At 35.0% G+C, this 15,246-nt stretch overlaps 1 protein-coding gene and 1 long non-coding RNA gene across 2 annotated transcripts in view; one reads left to right on the forward strand and one right to left on the reverse strand.

Moving 5' to 3' along the window:
- The window catches only part of LOC141517740 (uncharacterized), a 95,082-nt gene that overhangs the window by 47,162 nt on the left and 32,674 nt on the right, over nt 1–15,246 (reverse strand). The window lies entirely within an intron of this gene.
- Nucleotides 1–15,246, forward strand: part of SPMIP2 (sperm microtubule inner protein 2) — a 174,100-nt gene that overhangs the window by 22,932 nt on the left and 135,922 nt on the right. The gene's annotated exons all lie outside the window — the stretch shown is intronic.

A 15,246-nucleotide genomic window follows, 5' to 3' on the forward strand; every position in this document is an offset into this window, starting at 1 on the left:
TTAAAGTCTGTTAATGATTTGGAGCACTTATTTCATATGATAAATAGTTTGGCTTTCTTAGATCTTTGAAAACTACCTGTTTATGTCTTTTGACCATGTTTGTTGGGTAGTGGCTCTTCTAATAAGTTTGAATCTATTCCATCTTAGATATATCTTTTATCAGAGAAGCTTACTGTAAAGACTTCATCCCAGTTATCTGCTTCCTTTCTAATTTTACATACATTGAATTTATTTGTACAAAAGCTTTTAAATTTCATATAACAAAAATTGTTCATGTTATTTTTGTGATCCTTTCTATCCATTTTTTTGGGTTATGAATGGTCCTTTCGTCCCTAGTTGGAAATAGTAATTGCTTCCTTGCTCCTAATTTATTTAATGAATTACCATTCTCCTTAGCAAACTCCAACCACATTATATATGTCAGATAATTTCCAGGAAGTATGTCTGGGCTATTTTTTTTGAGACAGGGCTGCTAGTTGAGATATGAAAAGCCTAACATGAGGAAGACAGTTGTCAGCTATTCCTGAGGAGCTGCTGTTCATAGGTAGCCTTTCTGATTTGGTGACTTCAGAAGGCAGTAGCACTTAATATCTTTTGTCTCTGTTTTTTTGCAAGGCATTGGGGCTAAGTGACTTGCCTAAGGTCACACAAGCTAGGTATTATTAAATATCTGAGGTCACATTTGAACTCAGGTTCTCCTGACTCCAGGGTGGGTGCTCTATCCACTGAGTCACCTAGCTGCCCCTTTTTGTCTCTTCTTAAAATGTGTTCCTTTGATTCCTCAATAGTAAAATGGTTTTATTTGTTTCTTATGCTCCATGAATGCTTTTTATAAGCTTTGATCCTGCTGGCTTACTTTAGACCTGACACAAATAGCTAGCGCCCATACCAAGTTGTGAGATAGAGACAAAAAAAGAAAGAGTCCCTACTCTCACAGAATTTAAATTCTAATGAAGGAGACAATAAGTACCATAGAAATATGAATAGAATTAATACAAGGTAGTTTAGGAAGCAAAGTACTGCTATTTGAGATGACTGAGAAAGATGTCTTACAAACAGCAGTGCCTGAACTTTAAAGAGGGATTCTGAGGTTGAAGTGAGAAGGGAGTCCATTCCAGCCAAAAAAGCATAGTTTTGCCCTGTTCTTTAACTTTAAAATTTTTTAAATTAACAAGCATTTATTTTCTCTACTACTATACTCTTCCTCACTTTTATCTCCCTCCTACCTTGCTCTGTCCCATAGGAAAAAATTATTATGGCAAAAATTAGTGCCTGGTTTTGTACCAGTCATTCTTCATCAGTTCATACAAGTTTTCCCAGACTTCTTCAAAACCGTCCTTTTCATTTCCTAAAGCATAGTATTCCATTACATTCAGTTTCCATAGTTTGTTCATCGATTCCCCAACTGATGGCACCCTCTTAAGTTTCCAGTTCTTTACCTTTCCCATAAATGTTTCTAAATAGAGAACTTTTTTCTCTTGCTTTGATCTTTTGGGGGTTTTGTTTGTACCCTTAGCAATAGAGTTAAGTCCATTTTCTATAGTACTTTGTTTCATGACACTATAAGAAAGAATTTGTGACATAATGATCAACTTGCTGATGATAATCCTTTCTGCTTAGCTGGATAGGTACTCATTCAGCAGGTGCATCTTGTCCTTGTGATAATTAAAGGCTTTCCACTTTTGTTGAATATACCAGAGCTTGTACTCTGAAGACAGAATCCTTGAGAGTGCAGGGTTAAATGAGGACTCAGGGGTAAGACTTCTGTAAATAAAATTGATTTTCTATCTTAACAGACAGAAGTGACCAGTTGCTTACTTAAGAGTCATTTTTCAAGCCAATTTTCTGGGTGCAGTTAGATCATTGATTAATTAGAGCAAAGGTAAAAAATCATTAGAAAATCAGAAGGGTCAAGATGAGAAAGAGACACAATAGATAAAATAAAATTTCCATCCCACTCTCTTTCAAAAAGCTTATTGATGCTTTAAGGTGGAGCATCTTGCTGAAATCTTATCTCTGAAACTTCTAATATTCCAAATCTGTCCATTGAGGCCAAATCAAAAAAAAAGTCTAATTCCTCTAATTCAGGAGTTCTTAACTGTTTTTATAGCATTGACACTTTGTCAGTCTAGTCTTTTGTCAAAATAATGCTTTTAAGTACAGAAAATTATATATATATATATATATATGTATGTATATATACATATATATGCGATTACACAGGAAACTAAGTATATCAAAATACAATTACTGTATATATATATATATGTAGAATATAAATGCAAAATGAGGCACACTGTCAGACATAATCAGTGTCTTGGTTTATTTTGTTATAAGAGAAGGTTCAAATAGTAGTGGTTATGTGGAAATGATAATGTTGAAAAAGACATTAATAATCCTTTGCTGTTTATTGACTGACTGATTTCATCCTAGAGACATGGGAGAATACTGAGGCTTAATTTTTAAAGCTTGATGTCTTTAATTTTACAATAAACATTTCTAAGTATATCTTCCTATGTTCCACTCCGTCAATCAATAATATTTTCTTTGTTTTTTAAAATTTATTTTCAGTTCCAAATTCTTTCTTTCCTCTCCCACTGACCTTCCCTTGTAAGAAAGAATAAAATAGTGAAGATAAAGAAACTGATACAGTAACTAGTTCTGAGAGTATTTGTAGTATTCCATACCCATAGTCTCCCACCTTTTCAATTAAAAGATGAAAGGACTATTTCTCATCTGGATCTAAAATTGGTAGAAGTCAGCAATTCCATGAATTCAACTTCTTATGTAGGGTAGTAACATATTAATACCCTCTCTTTAGGAAGGTCAATTTGGCAGCTAAATAAGAGTGGATTGGGAAAGGAAGAAAATGGAGGCAGGTACACTAAGAGGCTTTTTGCCTCTTTGGTGACAACAATAGCAAAAAAAGCTTTGTTCCTTTTGTCAGGGATTTTTATTATGTTTGTTTACACAGCTATGTTTTGGTTTCAAATATAATATACCCAAACAATATACTTCTGTATATTGTTGATTAAGTCAGCTAAGAAAGTCTGGAAATACACAGAATATATTTTGTTGGGGTGTGATAAGCAATATGCTATTAAAAAATAAACTATGGGAATGGAGGAAGTTGATTTCATTAATGATTAACAGGTGGAATATGACTTTGCTCTGACAGGCTATGATACATTTTTATTTGGATAAAGGTTATTGGTCATTCACCTGTGTGAACAGGAATCTTCCTTTTTCTCTCCTGTGTGGTGTTTTGAATGAAACCCTTTAAATTAGCTTCCTGACTCACTCTTCATTCAGGTTTAATCTCTAGAAACTACTGCCTCCCTAGCAAATAAACACAGTAAGTTTTCCCATACAACAATGAGTAACTATAATTAATTTTCACAGAAGGGATTTCATAAAATTTATAGTTCTGGACCATTTTTTAATTTTTTTTAACCTTTTCTTTATATAAGGTGTGGGGAATGTCTGGAAGGTCAACTGGTTTGGTACTGCCCCAGCAACCTGCAGGCAGGACTCAAAATTCAATAAATCGAGGCAGCTAGGTGGAGCAGTGGATAGAGCACCAGCCCATGAGTCAGGAGGACCATCGCCTTAAATGAAAAAAAATTCAATAAATCTACAAGTTTTTCAGGTGTGAATTAATTAAATATTTGACCAAATATAGCAGGTGAATAATGTAATAAATATCCAAATAGATCTTAACAGAAAAATAGTTCCTCATCCCTGCTTTAGAGGAAGCTGGGAAACAAAGGCAGTTTAGAAGGAAATGACCTACAAAGTGAGGTACTCTCTGAATAATGTTCAAACTTTTCATGAGTGGTTAATATTCCAGAAAAGTCAGGCAATTCTATGCTTTATGTGATGGATTTTTCTGCCATATTGTCCTGAAAGGAGATATTAATTAGTCACACCTAATCAAGAATCTCTTATGGAGATAAGGAACATCTTTCATAATTAAGCATGACAACAGCTCCTTGATGAAAATAATGGACGATCATAAGCTTAGTCTCCCATAAATCATAATGAGCAAACTTACTAAGTGGTTGTAGTCTAAGAGTCAACTTTGGGGAAAGTAGATGAATGGAAATGGGTGATAGTGATAATTAGGGTTGATTAGATATCTAGATAAATAGAACAAAAGAGCTGAGAAAAGACTGTAAAATGAGGGATACAAGCATGGAATAGTTCCAAGGAAAGGGAAGAAGGTTGGAGTGAAAAGAGAGAGACTTAGGAGTGACAACAGTGCCTCATATGTTATGATTGCTTAAGAAATGTTTGCTGAATAGGAGGTTGTAGAATAGTGAATGTAGTACTGGAAATCCTGGATTAAGTCCTGGTTCTCTCCCCGCCCCCCGCCCCCCACTTAGCTGTTAAACTTTCTTTGTTTTCATTCCCTCAACTGTAAAATGAAGTTAATACTTTTCATATCTTCAGAGTTGTTGTGATTGTGATTCAATGGAAAAAATGCTGAATCTGGAGTAAAAGGATCTGAGTTTGTATTCTAACTGCCATTTTACTCTGGTGTGACCCTGATAGCAATTTCCTCCTTTGTCAAATGAAGGGGTTGAATGAAATGATCTTGAACTCTTGAACACTTGCATGGTTTGGAGTCAGCCTCATTTTCCTAAAGTATAAAATGAGAATGTAAGACTAGGTTATCTCCAAGTTTCCTTTCAGATCTTGATCTAGGATTCAATGAAAGTGCTTCATCTTTGGGGAAAGACCTAGTAGTGGTATTGCTGGGTCAGTGGGTGTAAGTAGTTTAATTACTCTTTGGGTATCATTCTGGCTTGTTCTCCAAAATGATTGGATCAGTTCACAGTTCCACCAACAATGAAATGACCATGTTTATTTCCAAATACTATTAGGGAAAAAAGAAAGTGGCCTATTAATTCTAAAATATTTATAGCAGCTTTCTTTGTGGTGGCAAAGAACTGTAATTTGCTGGGATGCCTATCAATTAGGAAATGGCTGAACAAATTGTGGTTATGATTGTGATGGAATACTATTGTGCTATAAGAAATGATGAGTTGGGTGGAACCATGATGGTGGAGTGAATGCCTTAAAATCACTAAAATCATCTAACCAAATTCTAGAGTGGTAGAACCCATAAAAAAACTGAGTGAAACAGTTTTCAAGCCCAAGACAACATGGAAGATCATGGGAAGATCCACCAGGACTGGAAAGGGCTACAGAGCTGCTATGCCAGAGTATAGGAACTCCAGCCATCCAGAAACAGTCTGAGAGGCTTCTGGGTCCCTGGGGTACATGACAGCAGGGCCAGTTTCTAGATCTCTCAGTCTAGGGATTGCCAGGGATAACTTGTAAGGTCAATGGGAAAATTCTTTCACACCAGAATGAGCACAGAGCCCAGGCCAGAGATCTGCAGAGCCACCCAGCTTCCAAAGCACTCAGTCCACAGATGACAAGGAGGTCAGGGAGATCAAAGGGGTCTCTCCATTATCTCCAGGACAGGACTCTGTTGCTTTGCCCATACTCAGATTCAGGTCACAGTCTGGGGCCCAGACTGCCATAGCAGAGCAGGGACCCTCCTCACAGTTCCAGAGCAGAGGGGAGTGCTTGTGGTCATCCACTGACCAGAGCACAGTCGAGGAGAGCAGTCAGAGCCTCTCACATGACCTTGAAAGAATTGAGGTTCCTGGAGGGCTGGTGTCCCAAAAACCCTCAAAAAAACTTGAAAAACTTTGTCTTTCACCCTGGAAGCAGAATCTCAGCAAAGAGTTAAAAGCAGGTCATAGACTGGGGAAATAAGCAAACATCAGAAGAAAAAGAATCTGACCATAGACAATTAGTTTGGTTCCATGGAGAATCAAAATACACACTCAGAAAATGACAAAGTCAAAGCTTCTATATCCAGAGTCTCCATGAAAAATAGGAATTGGCCTCAGGCTATGGGAAAACTAAAAAAAAAAGATTTAGATAATCAAGTAAGGGAGGTACAGGAAAAATTGGGAAGAAAAAATGAGAGCAATGCAGGAAAATCTTGAAAACCAAGTCAGCAGATTGGTGAAGGAGATACAAAATATACTGAAAATACTGAAGAAAGAAATGGTGAGTTTACTGATCTTATAAAAAACACAGAAAGACTTGCATGAAGTCAAGAAGAGAAATGAACCAAGAGAATATTATATAAAGTAACAGAATTATTGTTTTAAATAGTCATTTTCATATTATAAATGCCCAAATTAGCTAAAAAGGATCTATAAAGATGCTATCTGCATCCAAAAAAAAGAACTGATAGATATATAATTTTACACACACACACACACACACACACACACACACACACATACACACACACATATATATATGGTTGGATATGCATTCACATATATATACAAATATTTGTGTCTAATGGTAGCCATCCAAGGGGGAGGGGAGAAAAAAAGAAATTTACATAATTTTATTATATATTTAAAAGGAAGAGCAAGTTATAGATTTGCAATTGCATGTATAATCATATTTTTATTATATGAGTATAGAAATGCTTGCTTTATTCCATAAATTAAAAAAGAAACTATTTTATCATCAAGTAGTAATATCTAAATATTTTTATGAAAAAAAGAATTTGTAGCATCAAATCCCCCTTTTTAAAGATGAAAGAAATGAAAAGCTTATGAAATTTGTTACTATTTGAAGTAGTTACAAAAAGGAATAAAGATCAAATAAAATTTTTATGGTATGTATGGTAAGGTTAAAAAAATATAAAAGTCTTTTTTGAGGCCTGGAAAGTTTTGTTTTGCCATTGTATCACCATCACCAGTACCAAACACTTGTATTTCATAATTGCTTGTTTGATTGAAGAAGAGAATATGACTAGATGAGAAGAAAAAAACAGAACAATTTTTGTTCAAAGTCTCCATTGAGTTCTAGTCCCATGTACTTTATAACTCAAGTTAGATGTTGAACAGGCACTTCAAGCTCAACATATCCCAAAATGAACTTTCTGTCTTTACGAAATATAGCCTACTTTCTCACTTTCCTTATTTAAAAAAAAAATTATCATGAATTTGAAAATGCCCTTGTCGCAAATAAAAAGATTCTATATAACACCATGATTCTCTAGGCCATCTGGTTTGGTTTTAAAGATATTAAACTTATTAGTTTTCCAACACTGTCCCTTTTTGAGCTTCTCTTAAAAAAGAATATTTTTGTACACTTTTTTTTTTTGCATTCCTGTAATGTACTGTAGGCTCCTGGAGAACATATCCTTCATTACCAGCACTTAGTACTTGATGAGTGTTTAATATTGGACTGAACTGGGGGTCTCTCAGTTAGTTAATGACAGGCCCTGGGCCAGAACTCAATCTCATTTCCAGCTTTGTACTTATCCTGTTTCCTCCTCCTCTAGCCCCCCACCAACAGTCTGGACCTATAACTTCATTGGTGTAGAGAATTTGGGTGGTGACATGGTGGTGGTGGGGTATAACAGCATGGAGTTATAAAACAAAACAACCTCTACCAATACTTTCTGGGAATTTAGAGTAGTCTGTGGCAATAAGAAATGACTTACTTGCAGTCAACCACCTGTATTTCAAAAGCAGGACTTGAATTCAGAACTTTTCTATTTTAAAAAACCAGCTTCCTATCTATTAAAACTGTTTCTATCTTATGCTGCCTCATTGATCATATTGATCAAATTAACCTGACCTGATATCCCCAAGATATAGAGTCATTGATAAGAGAAGACACCAATCTATTTTCCCCTAAGCAATAGAAAGACACATTTTCCAGCTGTAAGAATGTAGAATGTAGAATAGGATGGATAATTATGTTTCATGGATTTGTACTTCTTGAGACAAGCTGTATCTGATTTTTAGCAGGCAGGATTGAGTATTTCCTCTCAAAAACAGAATTGAGTATAATAATAATAGTAGTAGTAGTAGTAGTAGTAGTAGTAGTAGTAGTAAACACAGCAATAACTCACAGTTATTTAGCTTGTTTACATTGACACATTGACAACCTTGTGAGATAAACAGGTATAAATATCCTATTTATCTTTGTTTTTGTCAATGTTGAAATTGGATTGAGAGATCCCCCTCTCACAGGAACAACTACAAATAGCTTTCTATGGTCTCCCTACTGCAGGTCCAATCCTTTCTCCACACAGATGCTAAGTGATTATCTGAAAGAAACCATGTTATTCCTCCCTCCTCCCATTCAATGAACTCCAGTGCTTTAACATTTGTTTGATATTTAAAGCTCTTCATTTTCTAACTTTTGATCTTTAGACCTCATTCCCTTCATGTACTCTACAATCCAGTGATACTAGTTTACTACCTATTCCTGGAAAAGGACATTGATCTCCCATTGCTGTACTTTCCTACAGGTTGTTCCCCAGGTCTGGAATGGTCTCCCTTCCTCTGATTCTTAAATTCCTGACTTCCTTTAGGACTCAGCTCAAAGGACACCTTCTTCAGGAGGTCTTTTTCTATCTTCCAACCTTTATCTCTACTCCTTGTATGTGTCTATGTGTGTTTTAGATACATGTTTATTTATATCCTGCCTCCCTAATTAGAATGTAAATTCCTTGAGGAACTTGCCTTTCTTTCTCCAGCACTAAGTATACAGCTGAGCATAACATAAGAGGTGAATAAATACTTATTGGTTGGTTGATGGATGCATGGATAGATGTTGTAGATACAAAGACAAAAACAATCCCTCCCCTCAGAGTACTTATACTAAACACAGATAAAGTAACTCACAGAGACTAAGGCATGAAGAAGTGTTTTGCTTTTTGTACAGGAGCTCCCATGCTGATAAAATATTAGATCTCTTGAGGTTGGAAGTTTTTTAGGATATGTGATGATGTCAATGACACATTTGTAGGAAGAACAAACTAGACCTAATTCTGATACTTTCTGGATATCTCAATCTAATATCTATTATTTTATCAACATGGGAATTCCATGTACCAAAATCACAACAGAACTTCAAGTCTTAGTCTCCATGAATTGCTGTGATTAAAATATTTCATGAAATTTTGAGCAGCCTCTGAAAGCATAACTACTGGAAATGGATAGAAAATACTCTGAACATGGTTAGGCCCATCCTCAAAACCTTTCCAACTAAGTAGGGCTTGCCAGAACTTGTGCTTTGATGACACAGCTTCAATAAACTAGGGTCAACATGCTGAGGCATCAAAGGTCAATGTGACCAATGATCCCACGTGTGAATCATATCAGCAAGAAACTCAACAGAAACCACTGTGGGACATTCTTATGACTTATTTCTTCTTCTGACACACATGTCAATACTTGTTTTTTTTTTAAAGTAGGTTTATATTAGCTTGTAAAGGAATTTCCCAGAGATAAAGAAATGACATTTGGGGCGGGGGGAGGAAAGATCTGATAAGGCATTATGAAAGGAACCCTAGAGTCAGAGGCCCTAGTTCAAATTCTATATCTACTACTTAGTCTGTCATCTACTTTATCTGTTCTCTTCCCTGTGTCCTGTCTTTTTTCATGCCTCAGTTTCCTCTTCTCGTAAAATGAGAGGTTTGGACTAGATGACCTCTGAAATTCCTTCCAGTTTTTCTATAGGACCATATTCATGAGACAAATAATTTTCCATTTTCCCCTCTTTTCTCTTTACTAGTATGAACCCAGGGTATAATGGGGGTATGATAGTAAAAAGAAGTATTGGTGCTGCAGTTTACAGAGGTTATAGAGAAAGATCAACTCATTTCACTTAGGTGTTAATTATGTTCTTCCCTTTGGATTAGGTGATAATTACCATCATTACTTGCAGCCCTAATGGAAGCAGTGTTAAAAAATATTTCACACATATGTATACATTATAAGCATAACTAGTTCAATTCTTACTTCATATTATTTTTCCATTTCTAATTTAATCTCCCCCCCATTCACTTCTCCATTTGCACTGATGGTTTTTACTAAAATTACACCTCTTCCACTGGTCACTTACACAACTCTAGGAATAATAGGATCAATTATCACTGAGTCAGAGAGAATTAATACCCATCTAGATGGATAGTAAAATAATTCTTTTCTTTCCAACAAAGAGCCAATAAAATAATATTCTTTATGGAAATGGGGAATATAGTATTTAACTGAAAAGATATGTTTATATAATCACATGGCCAGAAATTTAACATCAATAAATAGAAAATCCCTAAAATATATCCAACAATAATAAGTATGCAATGACTATCATTCATGGGGGGTTTTAATAGTCACAGTTCAAGTTCTCAATGTGCATCACTCTAGGATCATAATATAGTTTCATTGAAATAGCATGGAACGATAGGAAAAAGAGCTGGGGTTCGGGAGTCTGAAAAACTAGATTCAGATTTCAGCTCTATTATTTACTAGCTATGTGACCCTGAGCAAACTCTCTTCCTCTTGCTCAGTATTTGTTTCTTCATTTATAAAATTAAAGCATTAAACTAGAGGATCTCCAAGGTCTTTTTTAACTCAGTTATCCTATAATCTGTTTTCATACCTTAGACACTGCCTGTTCTCTGTGGGGTAAGTTATTTAAACACTCTGGGCATCAGTTTTCTCATCTGTAAAATGGGTATTGGAGATGGTACTAATGCCAACACTGTCTTAGATTTGATGTCTTGAAGTGAAAGACACTCAAAAATCATCAAACAATTAACAAAAGGAAATTTACTTTGTCCTAACACAGCAAGGCTGTGCAACAAGGATCCAGTGGTATTTAGTTTTTCCAATCTCTGCTCTCCCTTCTGCCTCTATATAGAAACTTGTCTGATCATCAGGAAAATAAGTGGTGAAGGACATATTGACTCTCTTGGTCTTCAGAAATCCATCAAGTCGAGGAATTCAACTGAATATGGGTAGGACTAATTATGTCCTTAGGTGACCAGAAATCTTTGTTAGAGAAACAAAAGTCATTCAAATCCTAGGATGATTTTAGGACAAATTAAATTCTATTGGAGGAAATTTTGGAACCCTAATCCTGAAATGTGAGCATCCCACTTGGAGTAAGATCTTCTGAAGGGAAGATCTTCTGTCATTTCACTACCTACAGGGCTTTTATTGAACAATCACCCTAGAATAGACAGTATTAAGGGGAAAAGAAAAAGAAAAATGTATAACTACTACCACCAACACCACAAACACAAAACAATATATATTTCTGCCCTTCCACATTCTCCAAAGGAAACACAATAATGAAAGAAAAAAAGTGTGGAACAAAAACTAGAGATACTAGACTTTGCTTCCTTTTGAAGAACTAAATCTGAAGTCTCAACGATCTGAGCCAGGTGGTAGATGTTACTACATCTTAGTAGTTTCCCAGGTGATTTTTCTAATGTAAAGTGATGACAATGAATTGAAGCAACAGTAGGAATATCAGACTCATAGCATGATACCTTCAGAAGAGTGACAGATTTCTTCTCTGGATGGGAGGTACTGTCCAAGGACATCAGAGCACAACACAAGACACTTTGGGAAGAGTCAATTCTTCTTTCAGCATCAGGGTCATTTGTAGGAAGATGGTTACAAGACTCTTGTATGTAACCTCTCCTGCGATCTAAGTTGATACTGAGCCACCTATTCAGTGTTTCCTGGTCCACCTACCAAACCTATCATTCTCAAAGCCATATTAGGGGAAGGATGATGGTGGGTGATGATGGTGATGATGATGTTGGTAATTATAGTGATGATGATCCTGGTGGTGGTAGTAGTTTTGGTGGTGGAAGTGATAGTTATGATGATGGTAGAGGTTATAATGGCATTTATTTAGCTTTAATATTTGCAAAGTGCTTTATGTATGTTATATATGTTAACTCTTTTGATGCTCAGCATTCTTTTGAGGTGGGTGCTAATATTATCCTCACATCATAGATGAAGAAAATGAAGAACACAGAGGTTAAGTGACTTGCCCAGAATCTCTAGACTGAGGTGGACTTCAGACATCATTTTGCTCCCTTAGAGGTCTTTGTAGATTGACTGATTCCTTCTTCCATGGGGGTTAAATAAGGACTCTTTCACATCCCTCTCCAGGTGCTTGGAATTACTACCAAGTCAGATGAGAGATCTCCTTTCTGACTTGTAAAAACACATTCAGATAGTTATATAGCAATAATTTTAACTCTTCTATGCTACCAGAAAGCCAGATGCCTTCTAACATTCACATCCTTTCCTCAGACCCCCAGAAACTTTCTGGGGAGAAATTAACTGAGCCATCACAGAGGAAAGGAAGTGTGCCAATTGAGGGGACTTTAACTATTTCTTCAGGATTTATAGAACCCTCTGAGAAGACAGAGACCTTGAAGCCAAGGCAACTCTTCACTAGGAAAAGGATGTCTCTATATGAATGTAGTAGAATATTATTGTGATATGAGGAAGATAAAGGCAGAAAAGTATGGGACCACTAAATATAAAAGCATATAAAAAATCAGGAAAATCATGCTTATAATGACAATAATAACAACAACAACAACAACAACAACAACAATAATAATAATAATAATAATAATAATAATAATAGTAATAATAAAACAAAAATAACACTAAAATACAGCCAAATGAAGATGAGAAGCTACGAATACTGTTGGTAGCAGAGAACAAGTAAAAAAATACTTTTTTTTGTCCTGCTAAGAATAGAGAAGGGGGGTTTAGGTATACAGTGCTAAATATATACTGGCCAATGCTGTTGATTTGTGTGTCATATTATTTGTTTTTCTTTGTTGAAAGGGAAGATTCAAAGGATGGGCATTCATCAGGAAAGGACTATGATGTATAGGGGGTAATGGGAAGAGGAGCTGATCAGAATACCCTTGGTCAATTGATTCTGCCTACCCCACTTCATTTCTCAACCTAGTTAATAAAGCACCTAAGATAAGTGACAGAAAACTGAAATAATGTAAAAGTTATAAATGACTTATTTTAAGAACTGTCAGGTTCTCAGATCAAAATTGAGTTAGAAGGAAGCAAGCAATAACTTGAAAGATGGTTGGCTATGTTCCCTGTGGTTCTTTAAAAAATAAGCAAGATATTCTCTAAGGAGTCAACTCAAAGAATTTGACCTCTGGTAGCAGAAAAGATAGACAACTATAGAAAAAGTACAAAAAATTTGTAGCATTAAGACACATTAAAGGGGAAAAGACATTAAGGGTTGTGCAATTCTCCTTGTCATATAATATTCTCTACATAGAATCACATACTGCTCAATTAGTTACAGCCAAGAGGGACCCCAAATGGAAACATTGTTCTCTTTTAATATACTTGATATATATATATATATATATATATATATATATACATGTGTGTGTGTGTGTGTGTGTGTATACTATGATAAAGCCAAAATGATACATGATTTAAATATAAAAGGTCAAAAGAAAATTAAAAGAGCAAAGAATAGTTGCCTGTCAGACCTATGAAGAAGAGAAGAATTTATGACCAAACAAGAAAAAGAGAGCATGTGAAATGTAAAATAGAAAATTTTGATTATATTAAAAAGATTTTACACAAACAAAACCAATACAACCAAAATTATAAGGAAACCAGAAAACATTCTTTATAGCAAACATTCTTTACAATCTTACAAAAGACTTATTTCTTAAATATATAGAGAACTGAGTCCAATTTATAAGAATATAAGCTATCCCTCAATTGATAAAGTGATAAAAGTCAAAAATCTGAACAACTAGTTTTCAGCTAGAGAAATCAAAGCTATCTATAGTCATATGAAGAACTGTTCTAAATAATTTTTGATTAGAGAAAAGCAAATTAAAACAACTCTGAGTACCACCTCACCCCTATTACATTAATGTGTCAAATAAGGAAATTTTAAAAATGTTGAAAGGGTGTCAGAATATTGGGATATTAAGGCATTGTTAGTGGAGTTGTAAACTGATTCAACCATTCCAAAGAACAATTTGGAACTATGTCCAAAGAGCAAACAAACTTTGATCCAGCAATCCCACTATTAGGCCAGTATCCCCCCCCCAAATCATAAAAAAGGGAAAAGGACCCTCACTGAAAACTGAGATTTCTATCAATTGGGGAATAACTGACCAAGTTGTAGAATTAATTGTAAAGGTCTATAAGAAATGATAAGCAGGCAAATTTCAGAAAGTCTGGAAAGACTTGTAAGAACTGATGCAAAGTAAAATGAGCAGAACCAGGAAAACTCTATACATAGTAAATAGCAACATTATATGATGAGCAACTATGAATGACTTACCCCATTTCAGCAAGACAGTGATCCAAGACAATTAGAAAGTTCCCATCATAGGGAAATGTTATCTACATTTAGACAAAGAGCTGATGAACTCGGAATGCAGATCAAAACACTGTTTTTACTGCTTTCACTTTATTTCTATATTTGTGCATGTGTTTTCCCTTTTGATACTTTTCTTCTTTCACAACTGTAATATGAAAATATGCTTTACATAATTGCACATCTATAACTCATATAAAATTGTTTACTGTTTTAGGGAAAGTAGAGGGAAAGGAAGTGAGGGGAAAAACTTGAAATCAAAATCTTGTAATGCTAAAAAATTGTATTTATATATAATTGGATAAAATAACTTTGAAAAAGGTACACTGATTTTCCACAAACAAAACTAATGCAGCCAAATTAGAAATAATGTAAGAAATTGGGGGGGAAATTTTTTTAAGTTTCTGATGAAGGCTTCATTTCTCAAATGCAAATTTATAAAAATTAATGTCATTCTCCAAATGATAAAAGTTTATGAAGAAGTAGTTTCTAAAAGAAGAAATCAAAAATGCCAATAGTTATATAAAAATGCTCTAAATCACTCAAACAACTGAGGTAGCACTTAATATCCATCAAATCCATCTAAAATGACAGAAAAGGAAAATGATATGCTAGAGAGAATGTGGAAAAAGAGATTCACTAATGCACTGCTGGTATAATTGTGAACAGCTCCAACCACTCTGGAGAACAATAATGGAACTATATCCAGATGGCTATAAAGCTTCACATAACCTTTATCCCAGCAATATCACTACTGGTTCTATATCACAAAGAGGTCAAAGATCAAAGAAAGGACCTATATGTACAAACAGATTTATAGTATCACGTTGTAGTAGTAAAGAATTGTAAATTGAGATGTCCATCAACTGGGATAAAGCTAAATCAGTTATGGCATACGGTTGTGATGAAATACCATAATTCTATAAGAAATGAAGGAAGGAAATTGTTTCAGAGAAAAGAAGGGAAGACTATGTGACCTGATGAAGAGTGATA

Source organism: Macrotis lagotis, chromosome 3 (genome assembly GCF_037893015.1).
Source record: "Macrotis lagotis isolate mMagLag1 chromosome 3, bilby.v1.9.chrom.fasta, whole genome shotgun sequence".
Classification (NCBI taxonomy): domain Eukaryota; kingdom Metazoa; phylum Chordata; class Mammalia; order Peramelemorphia; family Peramelidae; genus Macrotis; species Macrotis lagotis.